At 42.1% G+C, this 7,473-nt stretch overlaps 1 non-coding gene across 1 annotated transcript; it reads left to right on the top strand.

The window, feature by feature from the left end:
- Positions 1 to 814: 814 nt before the first annotated feature.
- On the top strand, positions 815 to 886 carry TRNAE-UUC (transfer RNA glutamic acid (anticodon UUC)). The gene has a single exon. It is a non-coding gene; the product is annotated as a tRNA-Glu (tRNA).
- Positions 887 to 7,473: the final 6,587 nt, after the last annotated feature.

Here is a 7,473-nt window from a genome sequence, read left to right as displayed (position 1 = left end):
CTGTCTTTCCCCCTCAGTGTGTCTAATTTCTCTTTTTTAAGGATGCCAGTTTTTGGATTAGGGACTTGAATTCAGTATGACCTCATCTTAACTAAATACAACTGCAAAGAATCTTGTCGACTATTTCTATTGCCTATGAGAATTCTCTTATATAAGTACACACAACACACACCCCACCCTTGAAATAATATTCACAGAACCAGCTGTGATACATGCTTGTACATAGAATAGGAAGACTATAAAACAAAGAGAAATGATAGATGATAATTTCTCAAGATATTTTACTGATTCAGTGGTAAGAAGTGTCTACTTTAGAAAGCGTTGTACAGTATAACACTTATTTGGACATGCTCAGAAATGACTGCTGCCACAAAAGAGGCAGGATGCAAAGGAGTCATATGATAACTTCCTTCAATGCTGGAAACACATGTCAAGGTTCCAAGGCAATAAGAGAGTAGCATGCAAAGCCGCCGCATCCGCTGCATGGTCAGCCTTCCTGTCAACCGTATCTGATTGCTTTCAGGGGTCCTGCAGTTGCTTCTTCAGTCTGCTGTGGCCATGGTAGCAGAGATGGTTTTACTAACCAGGAATACTTGTTGAAAAGATCAACATTCCTCAAGAGATGCCACCTACTTGCCAGTTTATGCTTTTGGGAGACTCTGCTCAGACTGTCCAGTTCACTTCTGTTTTCTATTCACCACTCGCGGTTTGTGTTCTCCTGTCAAAACTAAAGTTCAGTATGATTTTTGGAGTTATCTGGATGTTTTACAGGGGTTGAGGGTCATACTCTCAAGATACACTCACCTCTGGGAGTTCCCCAGTGGTCCAGTGGTTAGGACTCGGCACTTTCATTCCTGTGGCCCAGGTTCAGTCCCTGGTTGGGGAACTAAAATCCCATAAGTCACACCACTGGGTCCCACCAAAAAAAATTCATGAACGATACACTCACCTCTCTGGTGCAGGTCCATCACTGAAGATGACTGAGAACTGCTCCTATCTCCAAACTTGCCTTTTCCCAGCATCCTATTGGGGTTGAGCCCTTACAAAAGACAAATATACATGTTAGTCCCAAATTCCTTAGAAATCTCTCCCACTACTGCTATATTTAAAAGATATAACCAAACAGGACCTACTCTATAGTACAGGGAACTCTATAACAAACTAAATGGGAAAAAAGAATTTGAAAAAGAATAGATATGTGAAAAAAAAAGAAAAAGAATAGATATGTGTATATGTGTAACTGAATCACTTTGTTGTATACCTGACACTAACCTAACATTGCTGATCACCTGTACTTCAATATAAAATAAAAAGTTTCAAAACAACAACTATAAGTGTAAACAGAATAAATCAGTCCTCAGCAGCCAGAAAACATAAATAATGTCACACTGACAGTTACACTCCAAGTTCTAGTGTTATTCTTATCCACGTGCTCATATCAGATCACTCTTCAAAGCCACCCTGTCCCTCGAGCATTTCTGGGAATCCACAAGAGAGAGTATCAGACACTGCAGCAAACACTTCTTCTACCCACCTCATATCCTCTGGACATTTTACTCCAGTTGTTAATGTAAGAACCACCTTTACAAGTAAAACCTGAGAGCATGTAGCCTCAGCTACACTAGGAATCTCGTTTTCTGTCAGCAGCTTCTCTACGTATTTCTTTTTTTCTTTTTTAAAATTTATTTAGGGAAACATACTCCCAGGTGTAAAACCTGGGCCAGTGGAGGATAAGAGTCATGCATAAATGCTTCCATCTTCTATGATCCCTCAAATGTATAATTATAAGGAGAATTCTACATGGTGTTTCAGAATTGCAGTAAGATGGAGCTTCAGTTACCCAATTGGTGATCAGCTCAGTAACATATCTTTGCACCAATGTTTCCACCTTCACTATTCAATTTTTCCAGTCCCCAACCCCTGCTCCCTCAGATTGCTATACACAAGCCCTTGACTCAAGCTCTGCTTTCTGGGGCAAACTCACTTAGGCTAAACACATTGCTTCTTTGCTACAAATACAGAGTCACATCTGCCATACTGTTTACCCTTACCTCAACTTCAGCTAGTTAAAATACACATGCTACACAAGAGACTTCCTGAAGGGATCTCATTGTTGCCCCTGCTAATGGTATCCCACATAATGTTAAGGCATCAAGGGTCTGACTCTTTGTGACCACATGGACTGTATCCTGCAAGGCTCCTCTGTCCATGGGATTCTCCAGACGAGGATGCTAGAGTGGGTTGCAGTTTCCTTCTCCAAGGGATCTTGCTCACCTCGAGATCGAGCCCACATCTCTTGCAACTCCTGTGTTGGTAGGTGAATTCTTTATCATTGTGCCACCTGGGAAGCCCATACAGATAAAGGCTACTTGTCAAATGTTCTCACTCATCTCTCTATCATCTTCCCTCATACCACCCACCTCTTACAAAAGTAAAACATACCAAATTCTTCACTTCTCTTTTAGGCAAAGCAAAAATTTGCTTGCTACCAGTACACACAAATAATTATGCTGGACTAGGGGAACAATGTGAGGCAATGGCACCCCACTCCAGTACTCTTGCCTGGAAAATCCCATGGACAAAGAAGCCTGGTAGGCTGAAGTCCATGTGGAAGAGTCCGACACGACTGAGTGACTTCACTTTCACTTTTCACTTTCATGCATTGGAGAAGGAAATGGCAACCCACTCCAGTGTTCTTGCCTGGATAATCTCAGGGACAGGGAGCCTGGTGGGCTGCCATCTATGGGGTCGCACAGAGTCGGACACAAATGAAGCGACTTAGCAGCAGCAGCAACTGGGGAACATTTCATGCAAAGATGGGCTCAATTAAGGACAGAAATGGTATGGACTTAACAGAAGCAGAAGATATTAAGAAGAGGTGGCAAGAATACACAGAAGAACTGTACAAAAAAATCTTCATGACCCAGATAATCATGATGGTGTGCTCACTCACCTAGAGCCAGACATCCTGGAATGTGAAAGTGGGCCTTAGGAAGCATCACTATGAACAAAGCTAGTGGAGGTGATGGAATTCCAGTTGAGCTATTTCAAATCCTAAAAGATGATGCTGTGAAAGTGCTACACTCAATATGCCAGCAAATTTGGAAAACTCAGCAGTGGCCACAGGACTGGGAAATGTCAGTTTTCATTCCAGTCCCTGAGAAAGGCAATGCCAAAAAATGCTCAAACTAGCACACAATTGCACTCATCTCACACGCTAGTAAAGTAATGCTCAAAATTCTCCAAGCCAGGCTTCATCAATATGTGAACCGTGAACTTCCAGATATTCAAGCTGGTTTTAGGAAAGGCAAAAAAAAACAGAGATCAAATTGCCAGCATCAGCTGGATCATCAAAAAAGCAAGAGAGTTCCAGAAAAACATCTATTTCTGCTTTATTGACTATGCCAAAGCCTTTGACTGTGTGGATCACAACAAACTGTGGAAAATTCTTCAAGAGATGGGAATACCAGACCAGCTGACCTGCCTCCTGAGAACTCTGTATGCAAATCAGGAAGCAACAGTTAGAATGGGACATGGAACAACAGACTGGTTCCAAATAGGAAAAGGAGTACGTCAAGGTTGTATACTGTCACCCTGCTTATTTAATTTATATGCAGAGTACATCATGAGAAATGCTGGACTGGATGAAGCACAAGCTGGAATCAAGATTGCCAGGAAAAATATCAATAACCTCAGATATGCAGATGATACCACCCTTATGGCAGAAAGTGAAGAAATCAAGAAGCCTCTTGATGAAAGTGAAAGAGGAGAGTGAGAAAGTTGGCTTAAAGCTCAACATTCAGAAAACTAAGGTCATGGCATCCGATCCAATCACTTCATGGCCAATAGATGGAGAAACAGTGGAAACAGTGTCAGACTTTCTTTTGGGGGGGCTCCAAAATCACTGCAGAGGGTTACTGCAGCCATGAAATAATAAGGCACTTACTCCTTGGAAGAAAAGTTATGACCAACCTAGACAGCATATTAAAAATCAGAGACATTACTTTGCCCACAGAGGTCTGTCTAGTCAAGGCTATGGTCTTTCCAGTAGTGATGTGAGACTTAGATTATAAAGAAAGCTGAGCCCTGAAGAGTTGATGCTTTTGAACTGTGGTGTTGAAGAAGACTCTTGAGAGTGCCTTAGACTGCAAGGTGATCCAACCAATCCATCCTAAAGGAAATCAGTCCTGAATATTCATTGGAAGGACTGATGTTGAAGCTGAAACTCCAATACTTTGGCCACCTGATTCGAAGAACTGACTCATTTGAAAAGACCCTGATGCTGGGAAAGATTGAAGGTGAGAGGAGAAGGGGACGACAGAGGATGAGATGGCTGGATGGCATCACCGACTCAATGGACATGAGTTTGGGTAAACTCCAGGAGTTGGAGATGGGCAAGGGGGCCTGGCGTGCTGCAGTCCATGGGGTCACAAAGAGTCAGACACGACTGAATGACTGAACTGAACTGAACTGAAGGGTGGTGGCAAAGAGGGTCATTTGTGATTCCATCCTGAGTCAGCCAAATTCTGACTTCAGTGTGTTACATTAATGAACTTTCAACTTCTATTAATTTTAATTTTTATGAAATTTTGAAAGATCTCTTTCCATTTACATTTATTACAAAATATTGCTATATTCACCATACTGTACAATACATCCTTGAGTCTGTCTTACATGCAATGCTTTGGGTCTTCTACCAACCCCCACCCCTCCCCACTGGAAAGCACTAGCTTGTTCTCTACATCTCTGAGTCTGCTTCCTTTTGTTATATTCATTAGTTTGTTGTATTTTTCAGATTACATAGAGAAGTGATGGAGCTTCCCAGGTGATGCTAGTGGTAAAAAACCTGCCTGCCAATGGAAAATATGTAGGGATGCAAGTTTAATCCCTGGATCAGGAAGATCCCTTGGAGAAGGGCATGGCAACTCACTCCAATGAGTTGCCTGGAGAATCCCACTGGACAGAGGAGCCTGCTGGGCTATAGTCCATGGGGTCACAAAGGGTCAGACAACTGATGTGACTTAGCATGCATGCACACACACACACACACACACACACACACACACACACACACACATATATGAGATATCATACATTGCTTGTCTCCCTCTGTCTGACTGATACCATCCAAGTTCATGTTGCTGTAAATGGCAAAATTTTCATTCTTTTTGATAAGAGTAGTATTCCATTGTGTGTGTGTTTGTGTATCATATCTTCTTTATTCCTTAATTTATTGATGAACACTGATTGTTTCTGTATCTTGGCAATTATAAATAATGCTATTTTAAAGATTGGGGTGCATGAATCTTTTTGAATTAGTATTTCTGGTGTTTTGGTTTTCTTCAGATATATACCTAGGAATGGAATTGCTGGACCCCATGGTAGTTCTCTTTTTAAATTTGAGCAGCTTCCATGCTGTTTTCTATAGTGGCTTCACCAATTCACCTCCTACCAACAGTGTACAAGAGTTCCTTTCTCTCTTGTTGTTGGGTTAAGCCATTCAGTCATGTCTGACTATTTGCAACCATGTGGACTGCAGCACGCCAGGCCTCCCTGTCCATCACCAATTCCCGGAGTCGGCTCTTGGCATCAGGTGGCCAAAGTATTAGAGCTTTAGCATCAGTCCTTCCAATGAATATTCAGGGTTGATTTTCTTTAGCATTGACTGATTTGATCTCCTTGCTGTTCAAGGGACTCTCAAGAGACCTCTCCAGCACCAGAGTTTGAAAGCATCAGTTCTTCCGTGCTCAGCCTTCTTTATGGTCTGACTCATATTTGTACATGACTACTGGAAAAACCACAGCTTTGACTCTTTGGACCTTTGTTGCAAAGTAATGTCTCTGCTTTTTAATATACTGTCTAGGTTTGTCATAGCTTTTCTTCCAAGGAGCAAGCATCTTTTAGTTTCATGGCTGCAGTTACCGTCCACAGTGATTTTGGAGCACAAGAAAATAAAGTCTGTCCCTGTTTCCATTTTTTCCTCATCTGTTTACCATGAAGTGATGGGACCAGATGCCATGATCTTAGTTTTCTGAATGTTAACTTTTAAGCCAGCTTTTCACTCTCCTCTTTCACTTTCATCACGAGGCTCTTTAGTTCCTCTTCACTTTCTGTCGTGAGAGTAGTGTCATCTGCCTATCAGAGGTTATTGATATTTCTCCAGCAATCTTCATTCTCGTTTGTGCTTCATACAGTCTTGCATTTCTCATGATGTACTCTGCATTTTGGGCTCCAAAATCACTGCAGATGGTGACTACAACCATGAAATTAAAAGATGCTTGCTCCCTGGAAGAAAAGTATGACCAACCTAGAGAGCATATTAAAAAGCAGAGACATTATTTTGCCAACAAAAGTCCATCTAGTCGAAGCTTTGGTTTTTCTAATAGTCATGTATGGATGTGAGACTTGGGCTATAAAGAAAACTGAGCACCGAAGAGTTGATGCTTTAGAACTGTGGTGTTGAAGAAGACTCTTGAGAGTCCTTTGGACTGCAAGGAGATCCAATCAGTCCATCCTAAAGGTAATCAGTCCTGAATATTCATTGGAAGGACTGACGCTGAAGCTGAAACTCCAATACATTGGCCACCTGATGTGAAGAACTGACTCTTTTGAAAAGACTCTGATGCTGGGAAAGATTGAAGGCAGGCAAAGAAGGGGACAACAGAGGATGGGATGGTTGGATGGCATCACTAACTCAGTAGACATGAGTTTGAGTAAGCTTCGAGAGTTGGTGATGGACAGGGAAACCTGGCATGGTGCAGTCCATGGGGTTGCAGAGAGTTGGTCCCAACTGAGCGATTGAACTGACCTATGCATATAGGGCTTCCCAGAGGTGCTAGTGGTAAAGAATCCGCCTGCCAATGCAGGGGACATAAGAGATTCCGGTTCAGTCCCTGGGTTGGGAAGATCCTCTGGAGGAAAGCCTGGTAACCCACTCCAGTATTCTTTTTTTTTTTTTTTTTCTTTTTTCATTTATTTTTATTAGTTGGAGGCTAATTACAGTATTGTAGTGGTTTTTGCTATACACTGACATGAATCAGCCATGGATTTACATGTATTCCCCATCCCGATCCCTCCTCCCACCTTCCCCCCCCCCCCCCACCCCATCCCTTTGGGTTTTGCCAGTGCACCAGCCCCGAGCACTTGTCTCATGCATCCAACCTGGGCTGGTGATCTGTTTCACCCTTGATAATATACATGTTTCGATGCTATTCTCTCAAAACATCCCACCCTCGCCTTCTCCCACAGAGTTCAAAAGTCTGTTCTGTACATCTGTGTCTGTTTTTCTGTTTTGGATATAGGGTTATCGTTACCATCTTTCTAAATTCCATATACATGTGTTAGTATACTGTATTGGTCTTTATCTTTCTGGCTTACTTCACTCTGTATAATGGGCTCCAGTTTCATCCATCTCATTAGAACTGATTCACATGAATTTTTTTAATGGCTGAGTAATATTCCATGGTGTATATG

This window comes from Muntiacus reevesi, chromosome 17, assembly GCF_963930625.1.
Source record: "Muntiacus reevesi chromosome 17, mMunRee1.1, whole genome shotgun sequence".
In the NCBI taxonomy this organism is placed as follows: domain Eukaryota; kingdom Metazoa; phylum Chordata; class Mammalia; order Artiodactyla; family Cervidae; genus Muntiacus; species Muntiacus reevesi.
This window is presented reverse-complemented; position numbering and strand designations above follow the sequence as displayed.